The sequence below is a fragment of the Rattus norvegicus genome, chromosome 9, assembly GCF_021556685.1.
Source record: "Rattus norvegicus strain SHRSP/BbbUtx chromosome 9, alternate assembly SHRSP_T2T, whole genome shotgun sequence".
Lineage (NCBI taxonomy): Eukaryota > Metazoa > Chordata > Mammalia > Rodentia > Muridae > Rattus > Rattus norvegicus.
In genome coordinates, this window is record NC_141542.1 from 70,458,080 (window position 1) to 70,480,984 (window position 22,905).

At 42.1% G+C, this 22,905-nt stretch overlaps 1 long non-coding RNA gene across 1 annotated transcript; it reads left to right on the plus strand.

Moving 5' to 3' along the window:
* Positions 1–17,482: 17,482 nt before the first annotated feature.
* Positions 17,483–20,911, plus strand: LOC148003730 (uncharacterized). The gene is made up of 2 exons (XR_015629556.1): positions 17,483–17,700; positions 20,290–20,911. It is a non-coding gene; the product is annotated as an uncharacterized LOC148003730 (long non-coding RNA).
* The last annotated feature ends 1,994 nt before the right edge of the window (positions 20,912–22,905 follow it).

Here is a 22,905-nt window from a genome sequence, read left to right on the forward strand (position 1 = left end):
TTAGGGCTGGCTTACAGGTTCAGAGACCATCAAGGGGGAAGGAACATGGCAGCATCCAGGCAGGCATGGTGCAGGAGGAGCTGAGAGTTCTACATCTTCATCTGAAGACTGCTAGGTGAAGACTGGCTCCCACATGGCTAGGAAGAGGGTTTCATTACACGGTGACACACTTCCTCCAATAAGGCCACACCCACTCCAACAAGGCTGCACCTCCTAATAGTGCCCCTCCTTAGGCTAAGCATATTCAAACCACCACAACGTCAATAACTACGAGTAATCCACTCTTTTCTCCATGCCCTGAACTAAATGAACTACTATTACCCAAAGTCATGGGTCAAAGTATCTAAATGTCCTTCAAATAGGATTAATCACAGTAAAGTCACTTGTCTTTAAATATAATTTTTTTTCAGTAATCAGACTTGTATTTCTACTTCCAATGTACCAACTGGTTCAAATCTCAGCAGGGAAGAACTATTTCATCTCTTGACCTCCTAATGTGCCAGTGCATAAAATTTCCAAAATGACTCGATGGGCAGATGAGCCAAAATAGAACTTAAATGTGTTTGTTAACCTTTTTCTTTTCTTCTCAACAACTGAATACCTTAAGGCTGGGTAACTTATAGAGGAAGTGTATTTATTTCTTACAATTCTGAGGGCAGAGAATGTAAGAGTCTGGCAAAGGCCACCATGTTGCATCATAATGTAGCATAGGCCTTCACAAGGTGAGGCAGCAAACATGTTCTTCCTCTTACACAGCCACAGGTGCCATCACAGGGCGCTTATCACCTTATAAAGTCCTAATTGTGAATCAGAGGCTCTACATCAAAATGCCATCAATCCATGAATCCTGGGATTAAGTTTCCAGCCAATGAACACTTGCAGTAGATATTAAGCCTTAATACCAGGCTCTCCAACGATATGTAAACATTTCATAAACTCCTTCTCCTCTCATTTTAAGTTGCCACTTGAATGTCTCCTTCAAAATTTCTGTTCCTTGACCATCTCCAGTTTGAGCCACCTAACTTATAGTCTGCCACCACTGACCAGTGTCAAGTGAGCCCCAGAACGGACAGTTTCACTCTTCTCTGAGCACTTCATCTCTTTCTTAACTGTCCATACAATATCCTCATTTCTTCTAGGATGTCAGTGATGAACAGAAGATACACTTGGTGGGTCTCCAGACTACATAGGTTTCTATTTTTCAATTCTAGTCTGGTAGAAGCACCTTCTAGAAAGCCTCACATTATAAATTGTTCTGAAGCAGTCACTAAGTTACTTTCTACTGCTGTGATCAAACACCATGACCAAGGCAACTTATGCAAGAAGGTGTTTATGTGGACTTATCCAAAAGGATGGGAGTCTATCATAGCAGGGAAGGAGTAGACAGGACAGTTGGTGCAGCAAGCTGGGAGCAGGAAATGGAGAGCGCACAGTAGGACTGTGGTTAGTCTTTAAATTGTCAAAGCCCACCTCTCCAACAAGGCCACACACCCCTAAGTCTCACAGACCAACTGGGAACCAAGAATACATATTCCAGAGTCTATGGAGGACATAATCATTCAAACCATCAGAGGCACCTTCCACGTAACTTTCACAGGAAAATATATACATTGAAACTTGCAAAATCAGTCAACAGCATGTTTCCAAACAACACCATCTCCTCTCTAAAGGGAATTGTCAACTACATACTAAGAAAGATACTCTCTCCTGGTCATATTTCTGCCAGTGTTTATACCATCACCCTAGACAGACAGACAGACAGACAGACAGACACACACACACACACACATGTACACACACACATGTACACACACACATGTACACACACATGTACACACACATGTACACACACATGTACACACATGTACACACACATGTACACACACATGTACACACACACATGTACACACACACGTACACACACACATGTACACACACACACACACACACACACACACCACTGTATTCCCTACTTCCACATTAGCATAAACAAAACATCTTTACATGAAACAACTAACAACATTTTTTTCCCATGAAATACCGAGCTTGTCTTTGGGATTTTTAGTGATAATGTTATACAGAATGTACGTCCATAAGGCAAGGTACCTGGCCAAAGATATCTAGAAGGCCCGCACAAAAGTATTTCTTGTTGGGTCAGCTTTTATTAAATTGTCCCCAAAAGCTGATATTTGGGGAGAATAAAATATTATTGGTAAAGAATAGCTTGTAAACTTTCCAAAACCAAAATGTCTGTAACCAAAGAGAAGAGAAGATTTCAAGGCCTGTACAGTAAAGAAGCTGTGTGGTGATTTACTGGAAAATTCCTCTAAAACATAATAGGAGCTGCTGCTACAAAGGAAATACTTCCCTTCAAGTGCACGCTATTAAAGCTCAGTGTGTTATGTTCTCCAAATGCCTCCCTGTTAAAATCCCAGATCTTTCACAATAACCTCCCCCTTAGGGACTTGATTCTTGTTCCATCCCTGTCCAAAGCCACGATACCACTGCGGGGGGAAATCACGATATGAGCCCTAAACTCCAGGGACTCGTTCCTTTTATGCAGCGTCCAGCATCAATAACTAAGGATCCAAGCTCATTCCTCAGGCACGCAAATGACTTCTGCTAGAGGGTACAAATCTGATAGCGTTTTGCCTTCAACTAGAGAAATTATCTTACTCTTCCAAGGGTGGGGATGTAGGGTGGGGGTGGGGCAATCTGTGATTTTTATGTTGACTAGACTGACTGACACACCAGCCCCAGCCTCTACACATAAGACCAGTGTTCTAAAAAGTGGTCTTCGCTCTGTGGGGACCTGTGAAAGCACTGAGCTGGGGAGCATGCAGCCTGGGCTCTATTCTACATGGCACACAATTAGTACTAAATTTGCTAAAAAAAAAAAAAAAAAAAAAAACTCTAAATCATCCCCCAAGCTATCCCATGGAGTTTATTCCTTGGCTCTGCCAATCCCAAGGGCACTTCTTAGGAGTCAGCAGAAACCTCTTGAACTCTACACGACATCATATATACACATAAACTGGTTGGTTCTAACTACAAGGTTAGTTCCTTCTGTACAAAGGGCACCATTGCACTCTCTGGAGGCAATTATCCCAGAGATTTTGGTCTATGTGGGAAAGTGGAGGTTGGGCAGCAGCTATAACAAGAGGTGTTCCCTGGTTACTTAGACATTCCAACCACCTCCAGCCATTGTAGCAGAATCACCTCCACCAGACAGCTTTATACGGGGCTGTCAGATCCTGGTAATTATGAGAGACAAGATCTTGGGTTCAGACCCCATCTTGAGAACCTGACCTAAGGTTGAACTCTCTAGCACCAGTTTCCAGGTTACTCCCAAACGTACCTGAGTTGAGCACAGTTTCCAAGGTCCTTACAACAAATCTGCACCTCCAGGTTAGAAGCCCGACCCTGACACGTCACTTCCTAACAACCACCAATCAGGAGGAAAGCAGAAGTAAAGTTTATGGTTTGGGCACCAGCACCAGCCAATTATTTCAAAGGGCAACAAAACTTCATAATAGCCCTCCAATCAGATGTGTGCCAGGCTAGAAACCGCCTCGCTTGCTTGCCATTTTCTATAAAACCTTGTCCCACTGAGACCTTGGGGCTTCACCCTCCCATTCTTTTGCATCAAAGACTGTGGTGTGACCCAAGCTCAAGCTTCAATAAAGCGCCCCTACTGCGACTGCAATGGAGTCGGCTCCTTGGTGGTCTTTTGATTCTTGAGAATGAGGCGAAACAATGAAGCTGCTCTTTAATTAGTCTAGAAAGTTTGTTTTTACATGCACCTTCATTTGATTAAAACTCCAAGCTTTTCTTAAGCATGGAGATGATCTGATCACAGCAGGACATGTATATAGGAGCAGGCTGTTCAACAACTCTGGAGTGCGTGCCAACTACTCTAGGTTTTCACATCTGACATGAACCTCTCTGTTGTAGAAACAGGAAGCGGGGGGCTGTGGCTCTAAAGGTTGCTTTGCAGGGAAAGTCTGAGTCCCTTTGTGGGTGACTCAACTCTGTTATGCATGAGGAAGATAAATTGTCACATGCTTTACTCTTGCTGCGGGGTGGGGGATTGTGGAAAGAAACTTGTTTTTAGATTCCAGGGAGTATGAAAGGGCTCTATCTGAGATGATATGGCTTGGGTCTGCAATGAGAACTTTTCCTTCCTCACAATAAAGGATTATCTTCAAAGTTATCTGGATCTGTTACTGTGCAGCAGACCCTTTGAGGTGGGTAGATAAGAACGGAATTCCATTTACTCTGCCACTCAACTCAACCGCTGCCTGCTGCCCCAGCTAGGGAGCAGCTCTGAAATCTGTTCTTAGTCACAGCAAGAAGTCATCAGAGGCTTTGGGGATGCTTTGGGTCCATGCATACAGTGTCTTTCTGCATCAGCTAAGCATCCTGCATTCTGACCTTCAGTACTGTCTGAGAATAAATGTGCAACCTCGTGAGATGCACATCTGGAGCCATGCTTTATACCAGCAGAGGAAAGCATCATAACTAGATAACCCGGCGTGGTGTGCTGCAATCTTAGTTTGGATATTTCTGCCACAAGGAACAGTAGCCACAACTCAGAAGAGTTTAAATAGGATCTATTGTTTCCATGTCTATTGATCATGGAACGAGAAAGGGAGCATTGGAGTCAGCGTGTTCAGGTTAGCTAACTCACCCGTAGCATGGCATCATGAGGTCCAGAGTTTGTCTGTCTCACCCTCAAGTGTCTCAACTGACAGCTGAGCTGGTCTGCTCCCGGTTAAACTTGTTTACTTCAGTTCCAAGCACTTGGTTGGTGAGACCCAAAGGTGGGAGAGAGTACTTAGCTGCGTCGTGTATGTTTTCAAGCACTGGGAATATGTAATGTCCTCAGAGGCAAGCGCCATCCCTAAGCCAGTTGCTAGGGAAGGAAGGAATCAAACATGACCCATTGGAGCCATGGAAAGGGCTTGAAGGCCTCCCTCCTGTTTCCGTAAGGAAGGACGGGGATACAGGAATGTGTTTGCAGACAATGATGATAAAAGTGTCTGTCCTCTCTTAAGGATCCTTTGGAACAGTCAGCTTTCTGATTGACAGAGCTTTATCTCCAGTGCCCACTAATAAGGAAAATGAAAGAGTTTTGCTATAAATGCGCCATTACTAAATGCCTTAAATTAAAAGAATTTCAACTGTATAGGGCAACAAGAATGAATATTAGTATCTTAACACTATGTTTAATTACTAATTACTAATATATTAATGGTATAATTATCATAATCTATTTTTCTATGCTATATTTTAATATCAAATATGCCAATGTTAATATTTATACTAGTTAAGTTATTAGATATTAATAAAGTATTTGACATTAATGTAGACACATGATTGTGTATGCATGAGAGAACTAAGAAGAATGACAAGGAACATGAGATTTGAGGGATGATTACCTCAATCAAGTAGGTACAGGGTCAACGTGCAAAGTGGAATGAACAATACACAAAGGGCTGGTATTTGCAGTGTTCCTCTTCTTGGTCTTGGCTGCCCTGCCAACTGTATATTCTTGAGTCTCAACTCTGTCAGCATTATACTTCTTCATCAGGCACAGAGGACAATGCCAGGAGCACCTACCTGACCCACTTCTTCCTATTCACTGTTACTTAATGATGAACAAATGGACTCCCATGGACCGATGGAAAAATGGGCCATAAGCCAGGAACTACAATCTACTCAGTATGATTTCTACAATTCTATGATTAACACTACATTTTTTTCAAATATAAAAATTAGAAACATCTGGATTTCTAAAAAAAAGTTAGGCCTGCCAATTTATGACAGAGACCTTAACCAAAAGCTGATATTCAAACAATGCATGGTTATATATCCAGGCTTGACTTTAGATTCTTAGTCCTGATAATCCAGATCCCTCTCTGAGAATCTGATCTAACTGGGTCCTATAACAATCTCAAAGTGTTATGCTTTAGCATATCACTCTAACATCAACTTAGCAACTAATAGATTAACTTTATCTCAGGTGTTAGGCTTAGCATTTCCTATTCGTGGTAGAATTTAGTGTTCACAGTGGATATAGGACAGTTTCTGGCATTGTTAGAACTTGACAGATGAGAACAAAGAGTGATGCCTGGTCTAAGATCCCCAGTAATGATTGCTCTGCACAGATGAGAGGAGTCTGACTCTTAAAACCACAAGTAAGGGTGACCAGCTGCACAGTGGCATCCAGAGACAGACCAGAGATGCACAGATGTCAAAGAAACGAGGAGGCAAAACAGCCCAGTGCTCAGAGCTGATTGGGTTTCTATCCTGGCTTCCATCACATGAGCTCTGTGGCCTAGATCCCTGGACTTCCATCCTCGTGGCCTTGAAACTAGGATGACAGAGATTCTGTGTACCAATTAGCTTCCCATCTGTGGGACGCAGTGTCTATACACAGCTGCCACTTGACTGCCAGCTGTCATAATTCCAGCGTGCATTGTTATGACTTTGTTCTCCCTGCCCCTCCCTTTTCTTGCCATACCTCATCCTCCTCACTGGACAGTCTTCGGTTGCTCGGAATTAATTGGGAACTGAGACAAGATATAAACAATCTAGAATAGAAAACAACCTTTATAGTGTTATTTGAATCATTTCAATGTCATGGAATGCCCAGATGTCACAAAGCTAATGGACCGTCTCTCTAGGAATGTGTGATAGTGTGCGATCTCACCCATCGCTAACTGTCCCAGATAAGCCTCAGCTCTGAGTCCCAGCTTCTATCCCGGCTTCCATCTGACAGGCAGAAGCGACACCAGAAGCGCTGGCACTCCTCAGCGACTGTTCTGTCATCATATGGCCCACATGTGTGTTCAGTGGGTACCAACTGTGTATAGTCAGTCGGAAGATGGACATACAGAGTCTCTCGAGTCATATGCGGAGGAGGGACCTGGAGCCCTAGAAAAACAGATGTGTAACATAGAGAATCAGCATGGGTATAGGTGGATATTCTGTGCCCATGTGCATACATGTGCAAGTGCGTCCATGTGCACCCATGAATATGCACACACATGCAGAGATAGAGACAAGACAAGGAAGTGGCCATCCCAACTGCAAATGACAACTTTCAAGCTTTCAAAAATCCACCGACTCCAAACAGAAAATAGCTGGCGTCAGTCTTAATCATCCAGTAACATAGCCCTCCCTTTTCAACTGAGACATACACATATTTTTACTATGTTTTTCTAACTTCAATTGTCTACATCATAAAGGTTTGGCTCGTGTTTATTTTAACTCACTGAAAACTCCAGAGACCTCACTCCAGCTTCGAAGCCCAGAATATTTCTCCTTAACAGTTTTTGGCAGAAGTTTTCTCACTTTCATGTTTGATTATTAAGTTAGACAGAAAATAAAGATATTACTGTTTCTTTCATGCTTATCATCACTGACATTTTCCATAAAAAGAAACTTTGATCACTATCAAAGACAAGCTTGGACGTCAGTCCTCTGGGAGAAGAGAATGTGGGTCTCTGACTCAGCTACAGATGGAGCTGAATTTGATAGCCCTAAACTACCTGCCAATAATAGTCTTGTAGCCACGGATAATGTGTCTACTGGGTACTAAGGTTTGGAGTTAAGTGAGAAAAGGCCTACTATGCGTCATAGTCTTCATCCTCTGCCCAGTTCTTCACAAGTTCACACCAATATGTGTGTCCATTCACAGCAGACAGCCCACGCATTGGTAAAGGCACCACACTATTTCCAAAGGCCTTGGCCTTTATGGCTAAATTAATAAAAAGAACATAGGGGAAAAAGTCTAAAACCCGGTTTTCAATCTGTCATTGGGATTTGGTATTATTTAGACTGAACCAAAATTATCTTAAAATCTTGTTTCTCAATATGCAGTAAAAAGAGAAAAGTGAAAGGCACACAAAAGACCAAAAGGTATTTATTATTAAAAAGTATTATTTTTCTATATAAAATGTAAAATAAAAATGGGAACTCAGCTGATGGACCTTAAAATATTACGGTATTTTTCTAAAAGAAAAAATTGCAAATTCTTTGATCTTGACATTCTATCTTCAAGAAATTATCTTAAGGAAATAATTGTGAATATATGAAAAGATCCACCTTTAATGATAATAGCTGTCTTGTCATCAATAAAGAATAGTTTTAAGATGAAATGTCCAAAAGCAAGAGGACTGCTTTAATAAAAGATGAGCTACTCACAAAACACTAGGTGATGGAATTATTGATAATAATGACTGCTAGGACATTTTGTGGCTAGAACATCCTTGCAATGTGTTAACTAAAACTTCACGGATACCTTATAGAGGTTTATATTGTGTTTACTTTCTTGCACTTTCTATGATAAGTGCATTTTCTAGTTTAATTAAAAGTTATAAAGTGAGGGGTTGGGGATTTAGCTCAGCGGTAGAGCACTTGCCTAGCAAGCGCAAGGCCCTGGGTTCGGTGCCCAGCTCTGAAAAAAAGAAAAAAAAAGTTATAAAGTGAAATAAGTTTTCAGTAAGAAATCTGTAAAATATGCTTCTTAAATATAAACTTCTAAGTGCTATTAAACAGATACAAAAGCTCACCTTATCGTTAATAAAATATTTTGGTGAAAAAAGACATTCTTTTAATCGGTATCAGTTCAATTATAACAGCAAATGCAGTATTTGTTGAGGGTGCTATGAAAACCCTGGCTCCCTCTGCTTCTCTGTAGTTGACGTATATAATACAGAAGTGGGGGTCACACAAGGGAAGACAGTTAAATGTTAGGTTTGCTCCAGGGAAAGATGGTGGAAAGGTGGGGATTGCAGACAGATACAGGTGGAGGAGTCATTAAGGACATGACAGTGGCTCTGGTACTCAGGGAGCCTTGTGGTACATCTTCTCCATGATGGCTAACACTATGGACTGAACACTTTGTTTGTCTCAGAATTCATGGGTTGAAGTCTCCAGTGGTGGCATTTGGAGTTGTGGGCCTTCGCAGGTAATAAAGACAAAACCTTCATGGAATGAGAAAGGCATCCAGCTCGCTCCACCATGTACGGATACAATACAAAGACATCTGTCCAAAAATCAGGAACTGAGTTGGCTTTGGTCTCGGACACTCATCCTCCAGAACTGAGGAAAGTCAATTTTTAGTGTTTAAGTCGCTCAGCTTGTGACCTATTCTTGTAACAGAGTTAAATCACGGAAGTATGAAACTTTGGTTGTTTTACTTGACTCCATAAAGCCTTGGAGAGTACAGAATGCAACAAGGGTTGGGCAACAGGCAAACCACTTCAAATGGCATGATGTTTTTCTTATCCTTAAAACTATGCAAATGTTACCATAGTCTTTAAAAGTTGAATGAAAAATCTCCTCCCAAATTCATAAACATTGCTGCAGCCCGGAGACGAGTTGTCTCAACACAAAGGACAACTAGACATACTTGCACTACGCAAAGGGAGCAGTTACCTTTCTATGTGGTAAAATAATCCACCAACTAAGGTCACCTCAGAATAGAGTTAGTCATTAAGAACTAGAACTACGGGGTTGGGGATTTAGCTCAGCGGTAGAGCGCTTGCCTAGCAAGCGAAAGGCCCTGGGTTCGGTCCCCAGCTCCGAAAGAAAAAAAAAAAAAGAAAAAAAAAAGAAAAAAAAAAAAAAAGAACTAGAACTACGTGCATAGGTGCGTGCTCCCGCCACAAAATTCCTTGGCCTTAAACAACGAAGGAAAAAAAGATTGACTGTCTCAAAAAAAAAGTTCATGTTTAGGATTTTAAAAAGATAAAATTTAGAAAAAGGATAACTACAGACAATACTCTCTGCTAAGAACAAAAATTGAAGTGAAAAAATATTTATGGACATTCCCATAATTCGTGTGGAGGCTTTGAAACATCAACACTCAACAGAAAATGAAAGGCCTTTGGGAGACTGGAGGACAGTGGTAGCCTGTCTTCTCCCCAAACCTCTTTGAACTGCAAAAAGGAAAAAAGAAAAAAGAAAAAAGAAAAAAAAAGCCCTTAATTTTAGTAAGATTGCTATCACAATGGCAAACACTTCTGGATGTGTGTCTGCAGCCCAGTGCCAGCATCTCTGTGGTGTTTTGGAGCCAAACCCACCAGAACATTCTGTTTTTTGGAGGTAGCTTTGCCTCAAAATACATTCACACAGAGAGCAGGGGAGGACTACAGTGTCTAAGAAGCATTCCGAACAAGGGCAATCTGGGAGAAGACTCAAGGAGTCTCCTGCAAAGAAATCTTTTTTAGCTCTGAGTGAATTCCTCCGAAATTAGTGGTTTGTCTTAAAATGACAGCAATTGCAAGAATTGTGGCCAAAGATCCATGGCTTGCCTGCTTCATGGGAAGATCCTCAGCCTCAGAAAAACATGGTACAGGAAATTTTATGGCACAGAAAATGTTTTCAAAGACTTATGAACCTCTCTTTCAAAGATACATGAAGTAAGAAAAACAGTAAGAAAACAAAACTGGTCTTTGATCAGGATTTTCCAGATCTTGGAAAATGCACGGGCTGTTCCAATACCACAAAAGTATTGTTTCTGAACAAGGAAATGTACCTCGGTTTTCCAAGCTGTCTTCCAAGAAGCAACATAAACGGAGAAATGCAGTCCAAGATAAATGGCTATGGAGGGATGGTGACTTTATTTAAAAAGCTATAATACAGTGTCATCATGAAACACTATCTCAGACTTCCCAAACCACCGCAGATCTTTAGAGATGATCTATTATTTTAATTTTACAATGTTTGTGCTCCTGCTGAGATAATTTTCCACATCTCTAGTAAGATTCCTGATTATAAAAGAAAATGCATGTTCACCATAGATAATTGTGAAGCCTGAAAAAAAATTCCCTGAGCTCTTCTGTGTTCTGGTCTGCATTGTGAAAGGCTCCATGAGACTTGTTCATAAACCCGACATTCCCTTCAGTGGTACAGCCTCCTGTACATTGCTCACGGTCCTATAAATAATTTCACACCCACTGCACCTGAAAGAAACCCCAGTTAAAATCATTGGTTCACTCTCCTTGAGTTGAGCGCAATGGTTTCTTCGGTCTGGGTTGAAGCTATATGGGGGGGGGGGGGGGGGGGGCGGGGGTCGCTCTAGGAGAAGGGCACGTGACAGTCCCTAATGCAGCAGTGTTCAGATGTGGAGCTTTGGGAAATTAATGGGGTCTATTTTCAGTGAATTAGTCCACTGCTAGATTCATAACACAATGGCATTCTTAGGAAGTAGTAGAGTTCAGTCATGGGCCTCATTGGAAGAAGTACGCCCTACGACGTGTGCATTTGGCAGTCATCCTAGATTCATCCTGTGTTCCCTCGTGCATCATGAGGGGAGCCAATGTCCTGCACATTCTCGTTACCATCATACTCTGTCTTGCCTCAGACCTCAAGCTGCCGAGCCAGCTCTCCGCCGGCTGAAACCACACACAAAATAAGCCCTCCCCTATTACTTAAATTGCTTCTCACAAGTATTTGTCACAGAAACAGAAAACTGGATCAGAGAGTCAGCTTTCTGCTCCTGTAGGAAAACACCTGAAATAATCAGTTTACAATTTAGGAAGGTGTGTCTTGGCCTAGAATCCAGAGCTTCCACCTTGTCCCTGTGCTTGGTATCTGAGGACGTGTTGCAGAGCAGGCCTGCCGCCTTATGAGAGCAAGTGGTAAAAAACAAGGAAGGGGCTAGGCCCGTGTCCTCAGTGACCCAACTCCTTTCGGCTATCCTGCCACCTCCTTCTGGGGTCACAGGCTGGTGACCAAGCCTTTAACGGGACTGTGGGGATACTCCCCAAGCACAGCATGGCTGCATCTTTCCATACTGGTCGATGCAGGTGGAATATGTGTCACCATGTGGAGCTTTCCCCACCGATGCCGATAACCAAGGCTGAGGAGATAGGTGCACTGTGTTCATTCGAAGACACCAGTACTTTATTGCAAGAATATGTCAGAATTTGCCGAATGGTCTCTATATTTGATGTTGTTTCACAGTTTTCAGATGCTTTGGTTCTGCAGGTGATGAGTAGCTTTTCCTGCTAAACTATGAATAAACCGTATCTGAAAGGCATTAATTATCTTACACACACACACACACACACACACACACACACACACACACACACACACACACACAGAGAGAGCACAAACTGATACAAGGGCAGGGAGTACACTGTATCTTAGGTTTACTGCTACCATGGATGTAAACCAGAAAGCAGTGTGTCAGTCGGTTGGTTACCGTAATACCTTACAACCCTCCTCTTATGTATATGACCGAAGGAAATGAGAGCATGCATTCCCACAAAAACGTGCACATAAACATCCCTGATTAAACAGGATTTTTTCTTAACCAAAATGTAGAAATGTGTCAAATATCTAACAACTAAGGAAAAAACAAAATGTGATATATCTGTTTATAGAAAATATTATTCAGCAAGGAAAAGGAAAGCAAGTGTTGATTTATGCTGTTAACATTTACAAATGTTAATATACTAAATGAAAGAAGCCAGTCACTAAGACTATTTTCAGATTTCATTTGTATGAGATGCCTAGAATGGGCCACTCCACAGTGACAGACAATAGATTAGTGGTTGTCACAGGCTAAGGTGGTTTACAGTAAATGTGTTTAGTAGCCAAAGCTGGGTTTCTCATTGGGGAGGATGTTATGTTCTAGAATTAGTGTTGTTGATTACATAAGCCTATGAATAAACAAAAATATTGACATAAACTTTAAACCTTCAAGTGAGTCTATTGATTAAGTGTGAATTATACCTCTATAAAGCTATCATCTTGGGCTGAGAAGATGGTGAAGGGCCTTCTGTAGGCAATAGTGGGGACCTGAGTCCAGATTTCCAACAACCACATAAAGCTCCAGCAAGGCAGCCTGCGACTCTGGATCTTGGAGTTCACCAGTCAGTCCCGCCAAATCTTCAACTCCAAGTTCAGTGAGAGACCTTGTCTCGTAAAATAAGGTAGAGGGCTGGGAGGTGGCTCACCTCGGATCTAGATTCCCCAAAGCCCACATGCTGAATGGTGTGGTAGTCTGCCTGTAATTCTGCTACTAGGAAGGCAGAGACAAGATTCCCTAAGCAAGCTAATCAGCCAGGTTAGCTGCTGTGGGCTAGTTCTGAGTTCAATTGAGGGACCCAGCCTTGGTGAATGAGCTAGACCGTGACAGGAAGACTCCTGGTGTTAGTCTCAGTCTCTTGCACTTGCAGGTTCACATGGATACGAGCACACAACGTATACAAACAAACAAAAGTAATCCAGAGCATAGGCAAATTTACTATGAGATAACAGGTGTACCATATTCAAGTACTATTTTTCCTGTCCAACGAAGCAGCATTCGGTGACACATTTCTTCAGTATGCTTGAGGTTACCTTATAATTACTGCCATTTCCAGGTAGAGTTTCAGATTGCAACTCAAAAATGCTTGGTATTTGGGCAATAGAGTTTACAATGAAGCAAGCCAGAGAGCAATGAGAGAAGTTTTAACTTAATTCCCTGGCTTTTACTGGTAAACTTAGAATGCCAATAGGGTTAATTACATTCAAAGGTTAGGTTTGTCATAACAAATTGATTAATAATTCTATAAATTCCATTGTTGCTCATACTTCTTCCCAGGGAGAGACATAAAGAACGTCTACCCCTCCTCCTAAGGTTCCAAGGATAAGATGAGCCACAGTTCTCCAGGGAAGCAATAGTCTGTCAGGCTTCCTTACAGAAGGGATGGGTATTCACACAAAACACCCCAAGACAAGTTCTCAGCACAAAGAAGATTTATTTGCCCCAGAGGGACAAAGGGCAGGGAATAAGAGACAAAGACAGAAGATAGAGGCTGAGGGAGAGGGGGAAGGGAACAGGGGAGAGGGGGAAGGGGTATTTGTCCCAGGGGAACAAAGGAGTGCCTCTGGATAGAGATGAAACAGACATAGCTCACAGGCAAATGGCATTTTATAAGGGTAACAAGGGAACCCCGTGTTCAGACGAGGTGTTTAATTTTAATTGGGTGTGTTAATTGGGGCATCCAAAAGGGGCTTTTGATCGGTGTACTTCAATACTTTGATAGCTGGACCTTGGTAGTCAGCCTCAATGGAGGGAAATGGCCAAATAAGGGAATCGACCTTCATGGTTAGCTTTAGGACTGTAATCTAAGAGTTTTAGCCAGGCAGAGGGAGTAGGGGAGAAGGCAAGGCTGCCAGAACCATGTTTACTGTGCTCAGACTGGCTAGAGTCCCTTCAGATGCTCCCCACAGAAAGCCACAGTAGAAGGTCTTCCGCAGCACTGGTAGCCTTCCCACTGCCTCCTACATAGGACTCCTGCCGTAGTCATGTATAATCTAGCCCCTCCAAGGCCAATGTAATTAAGACAGCATGGTATGTAGCAGGTGGCAGGGAGAGGGTTCATCTGAACCCCCAGGTTGCTTGGTTCAGAGGGCAGCCTGCGCAACATTGATGTAAATGAAGTTGTTCCCGTTTCAAACCTTTCCAAGAAAGAGGTCCTTCCGGTCAGTTGATATAGCGGGCACTTCTCTAACTTTCCACATGTACTTTGACAGCTCACACACGTTGCCTGTTTGTACATGACAGTGACATGACAGAGATGGGGGAGGGGTTTCAGAGAGAGTGGTAAGGCTGTGTGGGAGTATGAGAAATCTCTGATGCTTCTATGGCCACTTTTGGGGAAAGGTCACCCATTTCTGGGGATAGTTTACGCTTAGTTATTTTCACTTTTATATGAATGTGCCTTAGTCTACTAAGGGATTTTCATACCAAGGAAAGAAATGGCTACTAAGACTTCATGGATAGCGAAGGTTGCATGGTAAGCAACAGAGAGAGACACTCCAAGTACAGCAACCCTTACATGTGAGCACAGACCCTACACCCTGTGAAGTAGCATTTCCTCTCTGGGTAGAGATGGCAGATGTACCATGAGAATGGATTCTTCATCTTCTCATTGTTCCTCCAATCACGTCCTTCCATCCCGTGTCCCTCCCTGTGGGATCCTATTGAAGAGTATACGACGGAAATTCTGGCCTGAAGTGTGTTTCCAGCTCAATTCTTCCTTAAGGCGAGCTTGTCTCTTGTTCGCTGACAGACCACACCTCTATTTATGTTTTCATGCTTTCCAAGCCGTCTTTTTAAAGCCAGCATTCCAACAACGCAAGACAAACCGAACTGTCTTGTCCATAACCTGCTCCTTCGTCCTGTACTCTGTGTTACTAAGTTGACAACCATAAAAATTCACTTTAAAAGGACACCCTGAACATGATCCTGAACACGCCCCCCCACGGGGCACGCCCAAATAACCAGGAGACTTTATCAGTTTGGTTTGTCAGATTTTGTTAGGATCCATCCTTTTCTCTCAATCCCATATCCCCATCCTCTTGTCAGGAACCATGGAACGATGTTCCTGCATGACATTTCTTAGATTTAAGCCTTATCAACCTGTCCTCCACAATACGCTCATTAGAAGATCTTTAAAACATGAAATATGATTATGTCAAACTCAACCTTTAAACTCTTTGATGAGGAGTTCCTTTCCCTGAGGGGAAAACTAAGATTAAGTGGATCCCTGCCCACACTGCTCTCCTCTCCTCTCACCTCTTTCTGGAGGTGACTCTCCTGGAGATTCTCAGTCCCTTGGATGAGTCAGGCATTTCTTGTCTCAGACCAAATGCTGATCATACCTCGGAGAAGCTCTTCCAGTGAGAACCAGGCTTCTCAGACACATCTCACACATTGTGAGTAGAGAAGACCAACACTACCCAATCTCTGATTCAAGTGTAGCAAACATGTAGTTAGAAGTAGCCAGTACAGTACCCAGATGTGCAAAGAAGGCATAGTGTAGAGACATGTGCACATCTCTGTCTAATGTTTAGCACTTACCATACTGTGTCCAGCAACATATATTGCAATTTGGAATGTTATATTACAAATGCCATTGATTTGTGATGTATTTTTAGTTTTCAACCATGCAAAAATTAAAATTTATCCATTTTCAAAGAATGATCAGGCTCCACGCTTCTTCTTAAAATGATTCCTGGAAAATTTAGTTCTATTTTGGTATGATTGAAAGGACAAAGAATATATGACAAATATCTGCATTATTAAAATGCACTATTTAGTATACTTACCAGGCAGGAAGCAGGAAAGGCTAGGAGGAGGGTGACAGGAAGACGTGCGTTAGAAGTCAGGAGAATCTGGGCTGGCGAATCCCAGCATCTGCTCATTAGATACCTTTGGAAGGTTGCCTGAGTCTCTTCCTTGCCCGCACAAGGGGAGTGGCATTTCATTTGCAGACAGATCATGTCAAGTACATGAAACGGCATAACTACAAGAGCCACATCTAACTCCTGACTCATGGCAGGTCCTTTAATGCACTTTATTCTTTTCACCTTTGTGTATTACGTATCTCAGAACACAGGCATAGATAGCCACAGGCAACACTTCTCACATAGACATACAAACACCCATTCAGTAACAACACATCCCGTAAAGAGAGCTCAGAGTGAGGCTGACTATTTAGATTCAATATTGGGGGGCTGTTTGTCATGTTTGTTCAGGAATACTGGAGCAAAGCCAAAGTAATTAAATCTCTAACAAATTTAGTAATAGAAAAGTCCCAGCCATTGGCCAGAGTAATCACTCAACTTCTGGGAAGAAAAGAGACAGGTTCATTTGCAGTGTCTCATGCTTAATCATTAGTGTTAAATGAATTAGGACCAGAACGAATCAAAGAAGCAAACGGCTGATGGCTGCTGTTTCTGGAAGAGAAAGAAGCAGTTGATGTTCACACAGGTTAGAGCAGCCAAAAAGGCCTCTCTGTAAATGGCCAGGCGCTTTCTCTCCCTTTAAACTTGTTTTCAATGGTCTTTAGTCTGTGATTACTTAAATATTCATTTACTCCAGAGGCCTTTTTGTGCACTTCTCAGTTTAGAACCTAATCACGTTCCCATTCAATTGGGCTAACAACTGACTTCAAAGGCAGAAATAAGCTATAATATTTCATCCAGAAAATTTGACTTTGAGCAAGACAATGTAAACAGTTAGTTCAGTTATACAGATTATAAAATTTAGTTAGGAAATAACCAAGGTTTCAAGGGTGAAACCAGAGAAAAACAAAAAATCCTATAGGCTCATGCGTGGTTATTGATTCAGACTGAAGGGGTTGGGGTATACATCGTACAGCAGAATCCGTCGTCTTACTTGTTCAGTAAGTCTGTCTTATAATTTCCATCAATACATTTTGTATTTGTTTGTCATTCTGCACAACCGGGCTGATTGAACACTTACTGCATAATTGGTGACCCAGTTGCATGTTACAATCTGGCTAGAAATATCGAGATAATTAGCATATATCTTTTCTTTGGTCTTTCAAAGGGGTATTATAATCACTAAATTTAAATTCCTGTGGTGAACCATAGAGGGTGGAATCCTCTGAACTAATTATAAAATAATCCCCTTTTTTTTTCTCCTATTCTAAGGGTGGACGACAGCGTAGGTTGGCATAGGCCTGCGTGTGAAGGATTATTCGCTTGATTCTGTCCTTGCTTATGCTTGTTGTCTCCACTAGAAGTGCTTTCAAAGTCTCCTGAGTAAGGCATTCTAAGGAGAAGAAGCCTATATACTTCATCAAGTTGGAAGACTGATTTGCTTCCTCTAAGGAAACCTTTTGTATTTCCATATAAGAACATAGAAATGTATGACTGAAGGTATGTATGTATATATGTGTATTTGACTGTATGAAAGCCATATAGGAAAATATTGGAGATTTTCTGTTGTCACAAAATAGATTTAAGAATCCAAAGATATAAAAAGACCTTAACTTTGAGCTATAGGAAATATCACAAAGAGGTAAAGTGTTAATGGAGAAGAAGACAAGAGAGAGAAAGTTCTGGAAGCCCAGGCACGGCCAAACTGAGCTTTGAGTAAAACTCCATGGCAGTGACTCTCTCTCTCTCTAGGAAAGGTCTTGGGACATCTTGGGACCATGAGAGCCAGTGCATGTTGTACAAGAATCTGCTACTGATTCTTCACGACTCCTACCATGGATGGGAAGCTCACAGAGCAGAGTGGTGGCGTGGTTAAAGTGGTCTTCTCAGGTCCTAGCCCTGCCTTCGCATCCCTTTCTCTAAAATGTGGTTTAATGTTTCCCCACAGGCTTACCTGTCTGGACACTTGGTCCCAAGCTAGCGGCAGTCCTGGAAGGTTGTTGTAACAAGTGAACTACTGGAGGGTGGGGCTCTTAGCCTGAGCACACTTCCTGTCTATCTCTGCTTTCTTTCTTTGGCTGAACATGGTTAGCTGGTTCATACTCCTGCCACATGCCTTCCCCGCCTTGATGAGCTGTAAAGGCTAACCAAACCCTTCCTCTCCTAAATTGCTTGCCTGGTCTTTTGTCACACCATCAAGTAACTGTGTGTGCACAAAAATGATTTAGCTCTCAAAAAATAATTTACATTCCATTCTTGATTAAGCCAAATTTTGAACACCATTGAACCACATTGCTTTGCCATCCAGCGCTGTGTTACAAGTATCCATAGATAATGTCCAATGAGATGTTAGCTTTGTCAAAGTGATTATGAAATGTAGTGTATGTTAGACATCTCACTTGGTGATTCCCTGGGTAAATTGAAGTCACTGGGAACAATGGCAGTAGAAATACTTGAGGATGTGTGCTTGCAAAATGTACTTGGGAGCAAAATGCTGTGCCACACACTTCGGCCAGAATAAGAATTCAGGAAACAAAGATAATTGTGTAAATTAAAATTCTCTCAATTGCTAATGTCACAAAGCCTCAAAGAAAGTGGGTTAACTAAATAGAGCTTTATTTCTATTGCATACTGACAAGACAAGGCGATGGCAGCTTCCGGCACTTCCACGCCATCGGTGGGTCAGCCATGGCAGCACCCTCTTGGGTTAATTCCTTGTAAACTCTCCATTGTGTTGAAATAGATAGGCCTGAGAGTGTTTCCCAATCTTCCTAGAGGACAAAGTAAACTCAGATGAGTCATTTCTCCTTTAACTGTTGACCTTACACTGCCCTTTTTAAATTTATCTTTATGTGTGTGTGTGTGTCTGTGTGTGTGTGTGCCTGTGTGAGTTTATGTGCACCATATGCTTGCAAGTGTCTGTAGAAGTCAGAGGGCATTGGATCCTTTGAAACTGGAGGTAGAAGCCCCCACAAGCCACTCGATGTGGGTTCTGGTCCTGTGCTTGAGCAATGATGCTCTTCACTGCTGAGCCATCATCCCTTCAGCCACAGTCCTGTGTCCTTTCAGCTTCCCCTCCCATCTTAATCACAGTAGAGCCAGGGCAACAAGAAAAGCATCATTGTAATAAACATATAGATTTGTATTGACTAAGTGTTCCTTTGTCTATCTTAATACATTTTTATTGAAAATTTAATAATTCACAATTGTTGACAGTTGCCTTTGAGAGGATAGCTTAGTAGTTAAAGTGGAAGCTGTCTGGCTGATTAAACTCGCAACATTTAACAATGGGCCTTTCAAAGATTTTTTTAAATTTTCAATTATGTCAATTTGTGAGGGTGTCTATATGCTAGAATGCACATGTGGGTGCAGGTGCCCGTGGAGGTCACAAGACTGGAGTTAATTGTGTGCCACCTGACATGAGTGCTGGAAACCAGACTCAGATAGGCAAAAACAACAAAGAAACACACTTGACCACTGAGTCATCTCTCCAGTTCCAGCAACTGGCCTTTCAGGAGAAAAACTTTGCTGACTCTAATATATATAGTCTAGACAGTCTAGATCTTGACTGAAAACCGAGTGGTAAGCATCAAGAGATGATGACAAGGTGCAGTAAGGAGCTATGAATTATGAGTTGAAAGGGGTACAGTAAGGAAGTACAAAAATTGGAATAACACCTAGAGAGCCCAGGTGGGGCACGCAGGTAAGTGACACTAACTCAGGCAAGGGGCAGTAGAGCTAAGGGATAGTTCAAAGCCAAGGGTCTAGATGTGGAGGGAATATTGGGGGAGGGGCTGATGTGCTTTTCTTAGGGCTGTGACATATTTGGGGATGTTTAGATTATACTCAACAGAAATGATACCTAAGACTTAATGCCCAGGAAGAAAATCTGAGCTAAAAAGAACAAGACAACAAAACCTGAACCTTGCAAGGCAAGGCATGCCATTTCAAAGTAGTCCCATACAGACATTTTTCCTTACCGCAGACTGAATTGCCATTTCATGCATCACTTTTTCCAGCACACTTCGTAGTTAATCATGTACGGTTGGCCTCAGTGTTCTTTGACTTGTTTACATTTGTTTCTCCCAGTGCAACACTGCTGCTGCTTAGTGGACATTTGCAGAATACTATCAGTGATCAAAACAGAAGCAAGCTGAGTTGGTGTCCTAGAGGCTCCTTGCTCACGGTTGGCCTGAAGGACTTTCTCCTGCACCCAGCTCTTCAGCCTCTGCCCATGATGCTCCCGCATGGGAAGGATGCCTCTCTGTGTGTCAGAATGAACATGTCCTTTCTTCTGTTCAAAATAGGCTTTACTCCGATTTTGCTGAATACTTCCTGAAGAGAAAACGTCTTATTTTTTTTCAATGCCGTTAAATGAACATTAAAGGTTTTTGGTTTTACCAACCTAAGAACATACACGGGCTGGACCTAGGCCTCCCCGCTAGGTCCATATGGAGCAGATGTGCAGCTTGGTCTTCATGTGGGTCCCGAACAACTAGAGCAGGGGCCTGTATGTGCGATATGGGTGCCTTGTCTGGCCTCAGTAGGAAAGGAAGCATCTTGCCTCTCAGAGACTTGAAGTGCCAGGGTGGAAGGATACCCAGGAGGGCCCCCCACTCAGAGGAGAAGGGAAAGGGACATGGAAGGATTGTGGGAGGGAGTGACTAGGAGGGGGCAGTGAGCAAAATATAAATAAAAATTTTAAAATGTTTTGGGTTTTGTTTTATTTCATTTTTTTTTCCTTCCGTGGGATTGGGGTGGAGGGGAGTTGGGTTTTGTTTTCAGTGATGCTAAGGATTGAACCCCAAATTTTGCATGTGCTAAAATTTCTTTTGAGTGAAGATGGTAAGTATAGATGGATTCCAGATGATGGTGTGAAATTAGTGTCACTTTGATTCAACTCCTTATCTAAGAGTGCACACAGGATGGCTTTGTTGTTGTTGTTTGTTTTTGTTTTTTCTTTTGAGGGTGTTAGAACTAAAAAATTTAAAGTTAAAGCATTTTCCACCAAAATATGCCTCTCCTCCCTTCATGAAAGGCAAATCTTCGAGAGGGGAACAGAAGCCTTGTCTCTGCTGACACACAGTCTTCAGTTTCAGAGTCTCGCTGCCTTTGATTTAGAACAGTTCACAAACAGCTGATTTCAGAGAAGTCTTGGAGTCTAAAATTGCCAGAAAAATAATCTGTGGCCTCTGCCATGATCTTGTTTTGACAATTTCTCAAAGAAAATCCACCTTACAGAACTTGATCTCAGTGGAGATCAACTTCCTATGTAAAGCAGCATAGTTTCACAGAACTTTTAGTATCTTAAAAAACACATCTTTCCTGATTTCAATTTAACATGGTGCTGACATGCTGAAGTGCTGTGCTTGGTCCTTACACTAGAGAACCGTGCTGTGGCTTGTGGAGAGATTTAGTGATAGATAGGTTTTGGGAGTTGGTACTTGTAGCCATGAGTTCAGCACTAATGGTAAGCATGGGTTTTGGGTTGTTTTTGATTTTATGAGACAGGGTCTGGATAGGTAGTCTGACTAGTCTGGGACTCAATATACAGACTAGACTGGCCTTGAATGTGTAGATCCTCCTGTTTCTCCGGTGCTGGCATTATAAGCATAAACTACTATTTCCATCCAGCTCAACGTTAATAGCCTGGAAATATAGATTATATAGTCTTGAAACAGCAATACATCTAAGTGAGGTTATATGCAAACTGGCTGGCAAAAATAAATAGAAAGAAAGGAAGGAAGGAAGGAAGGGAGGGAGGGAGGAAGGGAGGGAGGGAGGGAGGGAGGAAGGAAGGAAGGAAAGAAAGAATAAGAAGTTAAAGAAAAACCCACAGGCTTGTGTTTCCCAAGGAGCACAGCTGCTGTACTCAGCAAGGGTGGGCGCTTTATACAGTGTTGATTGTTAACACCGTGAACAGGGGGATCAGCGCTACCTCAGTCACACGTGTAGACCTCTCAAATGCTTGCCCTTTATGCAGGCATAGGGCAGCATCATGTACTGACAACTTACTAATAGGGGGCAGGCCTGTTTGTTTTCAAACGTGCACAACTTTTCCAATGGACAGAGGCAAACAAACAAAGCTGAACTGGAAGGAGAGCTGAGAGACTGCCTGTGTCCAAAGCTATACCTTCTAGTGAAGGACTTGAGACCAGCGGGTTTTTAATTGCTTTAAAACACAAGGTGTAAGGGGGTTGGGGATTTAGCTCAGTGGTAGAGCGCTTGCCTAGCAAGCACAAGGCCCTGGGTTCGGTCCCCAGCTCCGGAAAAAAAAAAAAAAAAAAAAAACACAAGGTGTATGTTTTAAAAAAATGCTTTTTAATTCTTAGCAACAAGGACCATTAAGCTGACAATATGCAGCCTTTGGGGGGGTTTTAATCTGGAATATTCCTAACATTTGTGACGTACTTTGGACAGTATACTTAATTAACGTTAGGATATCGAGGCAATCATTATCTGTGAGCTTTACAATTATTACTCAAAATTATTTGATAAATCTTAAAATTGGTAATGTCCCTCCAACTAGAAGTCAGATAATTTTAGCACAATTTGAAATGGAAATGCAATCATTTAAACAACAATAGGATATGATTCTAAGTTTGTTATCAAACCCCAATTTCAGGCTAGCAGAAGAGGACCATTCTGAAGTGCCAAGACTTGCAAATGCTTCTTAGGTTACTTCAACTCCAGCCTGTGAACCAT